Source organism: Parasteatoda tepidariorum, chromosome X1 (genome assembly GCF_043381705.1).
Source record: "Parasteatoda tepidariorum isolate YZ-2023 chromosome X1, CAS_Ptep_4.0, whole genome shotgun sequence".
NCBI classification, from domain to species: Eukaryota; Metazoa; Arthropoda; class Arachnida; order Araneae; family Theridiidae; genus Parasteatoda; species Parasteatoda tepidariorum.
The window spans coordinates 49,698,272-49,711,406 of record NC_092214.1 but is presented as its reverse complement, the minus strand read 5'-3'; the positions used below and the strand labels follow the sequence as shown (position 1 = coordinate 49,711,406).

Here is a 13,135-nt window from a genome sequence, read left to right as displayed (position 1 = left end):
ATTTTCTCTCTCGAGCCAGACTCTGGTCGGATGAAAATAAGAACCTATTGATCAAAAAAAGAAGCGAAGGTTTTGATATTATAAAGATTATTTAGACAATAATTTATAATTAGTATGTAAGAAAATTATTGCTTAAATGAACATCGTGACAATTATTTAAGTTATAACTTATCCCAAATTTAATTTATTCGAATTGGACATTTCTGAGTGGATGTTTGATTGAACGATTGAGAAAGTTCATTACTTCTGAAACCAAATTTAATTAACTCTTTTGAAAAGTTAATTAAAAATAAACAAACAAAGTTCATGCATCATTTGTGACACTTAACTAGTTCCAAAATACTCTAAAAAATCGTTTCGTAATAAGATGTTTATAAATTTGCGAGTTAGCGAGTAAGATATTGATATCTAGTATTTTTTATATGATGGTTTTGTACAATTTTAACATTTTGTACAAACATATTTTGTCAATTTTATTTCTTTAACTGTTATGTTATAGTATGAAAAGTAATTTTAAATAAAATACTTCTAACTATAATTGTGTATATATAAATTAAAATTGATATATACTAAATATAAAATTAAAATTTTCTGAGAATTTAATGAAAAAATATACAAATAAATTCTACTTATCATTTGCAACATTTTACTAGTTTCAGAATACTCTAAAAAAATCTTTTTGAAATAAGATGTTAATAAATTTGTTCAAGGATTAAAGTTAGCGGGTAAGATATTGATATCTAGTATTTTTTAAGATCGTTTTGTACAATTTCAATATTTTGGGCAAACATATTTTGAAATGTTTATTTCTTCAACTGCTGTGTTATAATAAGGAATGCTATTTCAAATAAAATACTTTTAACTATAATCAAGAATTTATGAATTGAAATTAATGTTTAATAAGTATTAATATTAAAATTTTGCAAGGATTTAATGAAAAAATATACAAATAAATTCTATGCATTTGTGACACTTCCAGAATACTCTAAAAAATTTTTTTTGTAATAAAATGTTTATAAATTCGCGAGTTTATGTGTGAGATATTGATATCTAGTATTTTTTATGATGCTTTTTTTTTTACAATTTCGGTATATTGAACAAATATATTTTGTAAATTTTGTTTCTTTAATTGTTATGTTATAATATGAAATGTAATTTGAAACAAAATACTTTTAACTATAATAGTGCATTTATAAATTGAAATCAATATTTACTAAGCATTAATTTTAAAATTTTTCTCGGATTTGATGTTTCGAAAAAAAAATTCAATGCATTATTTAATGGAATACAAGTCGAAAATAAGCTCTGAGTAAATTTCGAATTCGGGATTGGAATCGAATTCACACAGTTCAACTACCTACTGCACAGCTTTTAAGGTAAATGACAGCTCTTTAAGACAGTAAAATTTTAAATCTAATGTAAACTTTAACAAATTATGGAATTTGAGCATAAAAACTAAAATTTTTTTATGGCACGCTAACAATAATTGTAATGCATAAATATCAAAATATTTTTTTGTATCAAAGAATTTTTAAAGAAAAATTTTTAACACTCTTTTCTTAATTACAGTACGATTAAAGTAATAAATTCCCTATCAGTTCTTAGCTTTTAATTTAAAATATAGCTATCATTAAATAATATCTACATACAAAGTATCAGAGGATTCTGTGATAAGCTTTCTCTTTGTAATTTGCGTTAGAGAGACGATGTTTTTTCAAGTTCAACGTTTTTCTGAAAAGGCATTTAAAGTATGTGATTGCTATGTGCAATTTCGTACGTCAGCATGCGAAGAAACGACTGTAACTTCGATTCTAAAGGCCGGAGAATAAAAAATTCAAAGAGATATAGAAAGCTAATTAACAGAATTTCAAATTTAATCAATAAAAAAATTGAAATTTCGCCGAAATTGCAGATTTTCACCCAGCCTTACCTTAAAAAAGAACCGCTCCAAGATTTGAGCCAATCAAGCAGCCGATCCAAGATTTGAGCTTACGACTACCAATGTTCAACTCCGAAGCCTTGTAATTTTGAACCCAATCCAGAAAACAAGTGAACTCCAGGATCAAGATAGGGAGGTAATCGTGTTTGTGGAGGACTTTTTGATGAAACTAACCCGAATTTGCGTTACATGGAGAGAAAAACCACGAAAATCTTCCAAGTTTAGCCTGATGGCAAAGGGACTACAACCCATGATCCGTCCACCACTGAGAGTATTTTGCGTTAGCACTGTGGTTGATGCAACCCGGGAGCAGAATTTGGATCAACTTTCCCTCGTAGGGATTCGAACATTTTGCAGCCCACCCCCAAAAAACGTTGTATATACAATATATATATTGCGGATATAATCGTGTGGGCTGAAGAAAAGATTACATCTTTTTTCTTTTTTTCCGGTTTTTTAAATAAAATTTCATACTTTTTTTTTTTTCGTTTTTAATATATATTGTATATATATATATATAAACGAAAGTTTGATAAATCCTAGGGCTTACCGTTAAAACTTAAGATATATCAAAGTGACTTGATAAAAGTCCCGAAGTATGCATTAATATGATTTCATTTCGCACTTTTACCTTATGACTTGGTAGTTCGAATCCAGCCGACCGACGACATAGTGTAGTAAATGATAACTGATGCATTTAAAATTTGTCGGGAATTTGTCACAAAGTCCTCCATGTTCCTTTAACAAATTATACCTCTGGAGGTACTGAATTTAAGATTGATCGTTCTCTGGTTCAGGTCAGTGGTTGAATGTTTGAATGGATCCACCCTATGAAATGGGTGTGACGTATGGGTGTGGCAGAAGTCGAATTCTTGGCCATAAATACTGAAAACAAAGAGCAATTGTACCTCTTCTGCCTTAATGGCCGAAGAAAGCAACAACACTGTAATAAAGTTTTTTTGTAATTTGATGGCAATACGAAGTTACGGAGTAGAACAATAGCAGTAGCAAACCCAAAAAATGNATATATATAATTTAGTCAAACTAATTTCATTTATTTATTGCATATTTGGCAAAATTAAGTGAAAAATAATAATTGTAGAACCATTGTAAGACATATAATAGCTTCCTTTTTTTATAAAAAAAAATTAATTTCATCGTTTACGAAGAGCAAATCTAAGCTCTGGAGAGATAAATAAATTTTCCAACTTTTCGTGTAACTTTGAATACATGGTGATTTTTCAAAGCAAAAAGTAAAATGAATTCTCTGAAAAGCATTTAAAAAAAAGTACGATATTTTTTTGGAAATTCAATGTCATTCGTAACAAATATTTTTGTTCAGCAGGTCAAATTTATTTTTTCTAAATTTCAAAGCGAGTCACGTGATTTATTTTTCCAGAAAATTAACGATTAATAATGGTTGGAGTTAAATATATTTTTTTTCCATCGTACTCCCCGTGCATTTTTCCGCATTGATCTTCACGAGTCTTCGATTTGAAACATAGATATGGAAATATTATTGACTCCGAACAGCAGAACAAATCAACAAAACAATTCAACCAAAAAAAATATGTCCTTTTTAAACAAAAAGGTAAGGAAACTGCAGACTTTTCAGAATCATTTTATAATTAGAAGGGAAAAAATTAAAAAAAAAAAAAAAACAATATTTCTGCAAGAAAAAAAAGTAGCTCATTTTTTTTGATTTGTGGGGTTAGAAAAATAACGAGTAGCCCAAAAAGTATCAAGTAGCCAAAAATCGATTTTCAGTAGCGGGGACTTTTAAAAGTAGCCCAATCAAAACGCGCTGAAATCAAATAACATTACTCCTCTCTCTATTTTAATATAGAACGTAATAAAATAAGAACATTTTTTTAATGGTGGGTCTATTTCCCATTGGCCTCAGAAATGCCAGAATCGTGAAGTTATACAATTTTAATTATATTTGAGAATGTTCAGTTCAAATTGTAGCCTTGAGTTAGACGTCTGAAACAGAAATTTTCGACTGAATTCAAATTCTCACAGGACCACAGAGTTGATCAATTTAAATATTTGGTTTTAAACGCGACTATGAGCAATAAAATGTCCGATAATGCTAAAACTTAATCAAATATAATTTAGTCAGGTATTTGATTCCTTAATTTTATTTAGAAATTACTATGTTTATAAGCACAAAGAATTTGTTTAAATACCACAAATGAACTTGGATGCTCGTGAGTTAGACCAATTGCTCTTATCTTGACGAATAACCATTAAACCATTGAAACCATTAAAAGCAAGCTAAAAGTAAAACCATTTTAAGACATATATTAAAAATAAACATTTTCATGAGTTTACAGCAATAAAAATATATTTAATGCAAAAACCATTGATATATATCAATGGTTTTAGCATTAAATATATTTTATTTATTATAGGACAAAAATAAACTTCCCAATTTAAAGGTGAAAAAATGCTGTTTAAAAAGATTAGCTTAGGGCTTAAAAAATTTTAAATAAGCCACCACTTATAGTGATTTCGAAATAGAATTTTACATTCTTAAAAGAAATTGCTGAACTTCTGAAATTTTCCTGAAACAATAAAAAAAAAAATTCTAATGATTTAGTTTGATTTTCTGATTTCGGGCGACCAAAAAAAGTTTTATACTTTTGAATATAAGTTTACTCGATTTAGAGAATAATGCTGTAATATAAAGCAAAATAGGACGTTATTTATTTATTGATAGTTATATTTTCTAGAAATTTCGTGATTACTTAAAATATCCTTTTCAAGAAAATAGAGTTTAATTTTAAAATATTTAAAGCACACGTCGTTGTTTAATATCTTTTAATACTTCGAATTTCGCTTTTAAATTTCAATGACGTATCATTCAGGCATGAAAGAATCGAATTTCAAAAAATTCAAACACAACTCTATACTGGATATTAAAATTTTTATTGTTTAATAAGTCTGGTTAATAGAGGTTAATAAAGGTCTGGTTTGGTTTCTGAATAAAGTTTTTATCACTAATAGTCTTTTTCTTGGGACAGGACAAAATAAGGTTTAAGGAAAAAATGTCTACATCTAATACTACTGTTGTGCTTTGAAAATATTAAAATAAAAACGGCACTAGAAATAAAGAAAATAGAGTATAGTTTAAAAAATTTAAAGCACACGTCGTTGTTTAATATCTTTTAATACTTCAAATTTCGGTTTTAAATTTCAATGACGTATAATTCAGGCGTGAAAGAATCTAATTTCATACAATTCAAACGCAACTCTATACTGGATATTAAAATGTTTATTGTTTAATAAGTCCTAAAATAAAGGTCTGGTTTCTGAATAAAGTTTTTGTCACAAATAGTATTTTTCTTGGGACAGGACAAAATAAGGTTCAAGGAAAAAATTTCTACATCTTATACTACTTTTGAGCTTTGAAAATATTAAAATAAAAACGGAATTAGAAATGAAGAAACGACACTAAAACAGAATTCATTAAAAAACACAAAACATTTTTTCTTCTCTCTGCTATTTAAGTTTGTTGATGAGCTGAAGGCACCCTTTTTTTTTTCTAGCTTAAAAAGTTGGCGTAATTTTGAGCATACTTTCGACAAATGTGGTAACCCTGTAAACGAGTACCTTGCTATTGACCGTGATTCTCTCTTATTTCCAAGGCCATATCATACGATTTCAATCTCTCTGTTTATGTTTTAAGTTACGTAACAGGAAGATCATAAAAATGCTACAATTAGACCATTGTTAGAATGATTCTATTCACTTAAGCATTATTTTTGTAGTTCCTGATTGTTTGAAATAACTGTTTCGCTTGACAACATATAAATATATTTTCAAAAATAGTCACGGATTCTAATCGATTAACTCCATAATAATGATTTCTTGCCTTTTACGATAGCTTTAGTTAATAATTTGTCGTTGTTATTTTTTTCGTTGTTCTTTTTTATTATTATTTTATTTCTTTTGCGAACTGAAATTTTTGAGAAGATTCTTTAAAATAAAAGGCGACAATAAGACCATTGCACTGTGGGCCAGAAGATCAAAATTAAATTTTCAGCTAAAATGTGTGTTGGCAGTTTTAATGTAGCACAAATTAAGTATTCATAATCATTCCAAACATTATAATTTACTTTTTGGACCGACGAGAGTACAATGTAATGAAAAATATGTAATAAAAAAATTTTTAAAATGTAACTTTTTCATTTTTATTTCAGAAATATATGTAGGAATTTTACCTTACTGTTATATTTTTATCAGAGTAATTAGTCTGATATTACAGTACAATTTTTCAATTTGTTGGATTAGTTAATACTCTTGACAAACTTATAGTTTTTATCTTATCATTTGACATTTTACAATGTTTGAATGATTTTCGAAACTTAGTTCCAAAAAGGTCCACGAGGTAATTAGCTAAACTTTTTTTTTTGTCTTCTTTAATGTTTCTTCTTTCGAAAAAACCTGCCCCATTTTGCCCGTATTGCAAAGGTGGACTAAATATACCGAAAAACAAACATTATTTTTTTTCTTCGTGTTTTCGCGTTATTTTGTAATTAATTTGCGTTATTTTGTAATATTACTTCGGAAATATAATTTGTTTTTCATTTTGAATATAAAATTACGAAAATTATTATATTTCCATTGCTATATTTAATTATTTAAACGTACTATATTATTTTTTTTATTTTTGCTCGCCATATTTCAGCCGCCATTTTGTTTTTTGGGGTATTTTTAGTGTATTTCAAAATTTCAACTATGGATTCAATTTACCTGCTCATTAAAACCCCCAAATTTTGAAACAAATTTTATCGAAATACTAATTTTGGCCACGAAATCTTGGATGCTGGCCCACTGTGCATTGTTAAGATGGTTCTATTCACTAAAAGAATATTTTTGTAAATACTGATTTTTTTTTGTTTGAATGACTGTTTCGCTTGCCAATATAATATAAATATGATTTCAAAAATAAGCATTTATGGAAGCAATTAATGCCAAAGTATTTAAGGCAAATGTTTCTTGCCTATTACGATTGTTTTAGTTATTATTGTTTTTTTTTTATTTTATTTTTTAAAGTTTGTTTTGCAAAACGCAAATTTTTAAGAAGATTTCTTAAAATAAATGACGTATTTTTGTAATTTCGATACACTGAATAAAGAAAAATAGATTTTTCAATTCTTTTCTTTTATTCCTATTTTTATTCCATTTTTTATTCCTCTTTCTAGTCTCTGAAACTGTGGTGAAGCCTGGATTTTAAATCTATTCCACGTATTTAATAATCTTACATTAAACGAATCACCTTACTTAAAAGAATTTATCATGAAAGCTATTTTCGAAGTACAAAATCAGCCACAGAAATCAAACCATTTTGCTTTTTCCCAAATCGAATTTAAGAACGGGACATATTAAAAACTATTCATTTTAAACGCCATAAGTATAAATTAAATATTTATTTTAAAGAAACAAAACTTGACGAGGAAGTTCAATTTTGAAGTTCCTTTATTTCTATGATAAGTCGACGAAACTAAGAGAGGCAGTAAATTTGAATTTGAATTGAGTATTATTATTTCTAGCTGTAATGGGCCCTACAAATGCCTTAGTGTCGATAATCATCATTAAATATACATTCAAAGCTAAACTGTTTACTTAAATCACCACTGCTTCTCAATTCTCAGAGATATGAATGAGTTTGAAATCGATTTTAACTATTCATTAGATATTCATGTTCATGGCATAAATAACAGGATTTATATACATTTATTTGAACAGAAGTCTGTTTAAATAACTGTATACATACAAAGTATCTTTTACATAGATTTCTAGAACTGCAACTGTCTCTCAGCTATTTCTAAATAACCTAAGCTTATAAATATATTACACTATTTTATGTAAATGTTCTTTTTCCTTAACTGAGATTTTTCTTCTATATGATATGATCCCTTGAAAATATTATAATAATATATTTGTGCAATAGTCAAACAAGTAAGACTAAGCTATAAGGATATTTCCTGAATTGAGCTGTTTGCCTGACTGTTATTCACTCCGATTTGTTTTTTAAATGAGCAATGCTATTTTTTAATACACTGTGTGAGATTAATCAATAAGGAGCCGCAAAGAGCATGTCAATGTAGGAGAGCTAAGAAATTGCAGCAATGCAGCTGAAGGCAAAATGGTTTATGAAAAGATCAGTTAATTCATGAGGGTGGATTAATCGGTTGCTGATGGATTCTATTATTATATAAGATAATGTTATTTATATTCGTTTCCCAGAAAGTTATGTGGCTTCAAGTAATTTTTTACTTCCTTGTAATTATTTGCTACTCGCATAATATTATTTAAAGCAATTACTGTTTACTAAGTTTAAAGTTGAACTTGATTTATCTTAACCTTAACTGAGTTACCCCTTAAAAACACATTTTTATTACATTAAGTTGATTTAGTTTCTTAAATAGTAATAATAAAATGTCTAAAGAAACATACAATATATTACTTTTGTTTTATCCAGAATTGTACATTATTTTTCCTATCACTTAATTATTTACTAGTTGATATAGTATTAATTAATTGATTTTTTAAGCCTTTGATACTAAATTTTATATTAAAAAGTAAGAAGGTCCTTCTTACTTTCAGTTAAATTTCAAAAACATAGTTGTATTTAAAATTTAAAAGAAAAAAAAACTTTTTTGGCATGTATTCACAATTTTATTTATACTTTAATATTCTTTATTTTTAATATTGAACGAGGTTAAGTGAATTAATACTTTAGCTGGCGACATTCGTTTATGGCATATTATATATTTATATATTTACTTAGTTTTAGTCATGGAGATTTTTTTCGTAGAAATGTCCTCACTAGTAACGTTTCTAAAATATGAAGGAAAAAAAATTTAAATTATTATAACAGCCTGTAAGTATAAATAACCGTATTAGTAACAAGCGCTTGAAAATTTTGTTAAATGCTGGCTGACTTAGATTAACAGCGCAACATACTTATTTGTACTCAATTGTATTTTTAGAGCAAATGCTATTGAATCTTTTAATTATACCAAAACAGCTCTTATAACAACAGTTATAATAATTTTTCTTCTCGAGTTTCCTCTATTCCATTTGTGAAGGATGAATAAAAAGAATTACAACCGTTTAAAAGAACTTGGTATTTCATAAAACACTTTCAACTTATCGCAGGAAATGCCGCAAATTTTTTAACGGTTACGGCAAAAATTAAAAAAAAGTGAGAATAATTTCGATGCGATTTTTCACATTTATAATCAATTTTTCCCAAAAAGAGCCTCTTTGCAATCAGTTCATGAAAGTTCAGTACCTCCGTTTAAAGAATATTAAATGGACAATTTTGAATCTGCAAGGTCAAACATCAGACGAACACTATTTCATCTTTTAATATCACATGTCCTTTGTCTTATAGACGCACTTTTCACGAAATATCAAGTTTTTAAAATGGAATTAGGACAACTTAATGCGTTTCTCGATGAAAACTGTCATTAATGTGGGCAAAGTTATCTTACCTTCAATAAAAACATTTGATTTTCTTGTGCAGAATTCTTAATGGTATATTTTTACTTCGCTTTGAATGAGTATTTATAACTTTCAAGCTATAAATGGCCTTTAAAGTAACTAAACAAATATGTTTTTTTTTCTCAGAAATTGTCGCATAATATTTCAGTTATCCATTTGCCAGATATGGGATATGGAGCCCTTACTAGATAACACACAATACTTTTGATTTCGAGTTTAGTATAGAATATTTATGAAAACTGTCATTAATGTGGGCCAAGTTATCTTACCTTCAAAAATATAATTTGATTTTCTCCTGCAGAATTCTTAATGGTGTATTTCTATTTCACTTAGTCTGATTATTTGTAACTTTTGAGTAAAAATATAAATAAAAGCATTTAAAGAATTAAAACAAATATTTTTGCTGTAGAAATTGTCGTATAATATTGCAGTTATTCATATCTTGTAACTGGATATCTTTATATTTCGAGTTTTGCATAGAATTTTTTCATGATTAGGTTATCTAGTTTTTGTTAAATGCTGTAACAAGATAATTTTAAAAGTTACCGAAATGGAATCCATCGGTAAGTGTTAGAACTAGAAAAGTCATAAAGTAAAACGAAACATTAATTAAATTTTTTTTCTTCAAAACGGGAGTTTTTAAAATACATGGTACACAGAATATCCTATGCCTTATACACGTATTTTTCATGACATATCAAAATTTTGAAGTGGAATTTGACCAACTTAATATGTTTCTTTATAGAATAGTCATTAATGTGGACAAAGTTAGCGTTCCTCTAATGTTAACACTTAATTTTCTCATGCGGAATTCATAATGGTATATACACCGAAGAGCCATTACTTTATGACCACCCTGCTAATAACATGTAGGACCACCTTTAGCCCTCAAAACTGCTAGCACCCGCCGTGGCATTGATTCCACAAGGTGCTGATAGGTAGTCTGAGGTATCTGGTACCAAGAGCTCACCAACTGGTCCTGCAATTCCCTCATATTGCGAGGGGGGTAGCGTGGCAGCACGAATTTGGTTTTCCAAGTAGTGCATTATCACACATCACAAATGCTGTATTGGATTAATGTCAGGTGAATTTGGGGGCCAAGACATGACTTGAAAGTCACTGGAATATTCCTCGACGATTCGACCCTTATGACATGGTGCATTATCCTGTTGGTAAACACTATCTCCCGCAGGAAAAACTGTTGCCATGAATGGATGAACCTGGTCTGCACCTATGTTCAAGTAGCTTACAGATGCCAGGGATTGTTCTATGAGGATTATGGGTCCTAATGTGCCCCATGAAAGCATTGTTCCTGGGCGAGAAACCATGAAAACCTGGGCGAGCCCATTGTTATAGATGGAGGGTGGTCATAATGTAATGGCTCTTCGGTGTATTTATCTTGCTTAATAAGAGTATTTATAACTTTTGAGTAAAAAAAAATGTATGTAACTCAACACTTTCAATTTCGCGTAATTTATTAAAAGTTTTTCATTGTTAAATTATGAAGTTGAAGTTTTCACTTTAACTAGATAAGTTTATAATTAACCGTAGAAAATGGAATCTGGCGGTGGGTGTTATAACCAGAAAACTTTGAAAATAAGAAAACAAAACATATATTTACATTTCTTTGAAAGAAAAACACAAAAAAACTGCTGCTTTAAAAAATATATAGTTCTATTCTCTCAATATAATGCATTCAAGCTATCTGCATACATTCTTTTATTAATTTCTCTGTCTATTAAATAACGTAGCTGCTTGCAACTAATTTTTCCTCTCATTGTCAAATTACTTTTAAAAAAATATTATTAAACTTTTAAAAATATATACTTTTTAAAAAATATACTTTCTAAAAAAATATATTAAATATTGAAATCTGTTTTTATACGGTTTAGTTTTCAAATCTGATGAATCGTTCTTTTTTCTTTTTTTTAAGAAAATGAGTAAAGTTTTAAGTTTAAAATTATGTATTTAAAAATTATAACGAAAATGTATTTTACAAAAACTCCAACACTTTAATTTACTTCAAAACATTTTTCTTTGCTTTAAAACACATTGAAATACTATTACGTTTTAGTAAAAATGAAACAACTTCGCAATTTTTTTCAAAATTCTTCATGTATTAATAATACATAATTTTTTTTAAGTATAAATGGATCAAGTAAAGATCAGATTTTATATCTTTAACTCTTTCACTCCCAATTTAAATTTTAGAAGAAATTCAAATTTTGTATCCAACGGTAGGGATTATAGGATAATATACTTTTCGTAAAAACTCCTACGGCACAGTGCATATACCACTTTAAAAACTCGACTTAATCACTATTGGAATATTTTCCAATACTTTCATTGGGTGTTATGTGTACTTTTAAACACAATTTTAATTGGATATGTTATGGAAAAACATTACCAAAAAGGAGGGGGGGGGAGGATTGAATCCTAAAATGATCGCCAAATTTCGGCGACAACTGGAACGAAAAAGAAAAGAAAGCAAAAGTCGCAGAAGTGGAGGTTAACTGGAAGTGAAAACCATACTTTGCCCCGGACATCTTTTAAAATTGTGCAAGAGCTAGGTAGAGGTGCTTTGGTGATTGCCGTTGGCATGATAAGGATCCGATACGGTACGGTAAATCCTCATGGTTTACCATGATTCTTTCTAATGAAAATCAGATAGGTCCTCATTAGTTCACTCAGAAAATTCTATAGAGGGATATTTCCCCACGAGAGCATAAAATCTGACTTTAGACATTACTGTAAATTCTCAGGAAAAAGAATTGGATATGTGTACTGTATGTGTGATACTGTATGTGTTAAAATTCTTAGGAAAAAAATTGAGGGGTCTTGCTTCATGCTGAGTAAGTCCCATTAGATTTACCGCTGAGTTCATGTACACCCCTGCGTAATTAGAGCAAATATAATATTATGATTAAAACATAAATGTTGATATAAAGTAAGGAGCAACATTGGAAACAAATACGAAACCACAAAATTTATACCTATTTTTATCTTCCTATCTGTAATTAAATCATTTGAAATACGGTATGGTAAAACGTCATGGTTTACCATGAGTGATTATTTTTAATGATGTCCCCATTAGTTTACTCAGGAAATTCCACGGAAGGGAACTCACCCCGCGAGAGCAAATAATCTGGTGTTACCAATAATTGCATTAAAAAAAAATAATATTTTTTTTATGGAAATTCTGAAATTATTCCCCAGTTGGAGGGACAGTGCTTCTCTCTTGGCGAACGTATGTCCCACTAGTTTTACCGCTTAATTTATGTACGTCCCTGTGTAAATATTGCAAATATAATATTGTGCTTAAAACTTAAATGGTGGTATAAAGTTATAAGAGCTGGATTAGCATAATTCACACTACGCTATTTACAAAAGTATCGGACTTTAAATTTAACACAACAGAACGATTATAGTTCTTCATTTGCATACAGCAACCTTGGAAACAAATACGAAACAACGAAGTTCCTGTGTATTTCTACCTTTATAGCTGTAACTAAATCATTTCAATTGAAATAAAAAAAAATGCTATAAAATGTTCTTGCATAAAAATATTTGTTCATGCTGTTGACGTATTATGTAATAATGGCCCGTTTATTAACTTTTAATTTCTTAGGTAAGATTTAAAATGAGACTGTAAACATAGTATCAAGAAGAGGTTGACTT

The 13,135-nt window shown here is 28.6% G+C and overlaps 1 long non-coding RNA gene across 1 annotated transcript in view; it reads right to left on the bottom strand.

The window, feature by feature from the left end:
- LOC107453023 (uncharacterized) overlaps positions 1-13,135 on the bottom strand; it is a 227,671-nt gene that overhangs the window by 197,439 nt on the left and 17,097 nt on the right. The window lies entirely within an intron of this gene.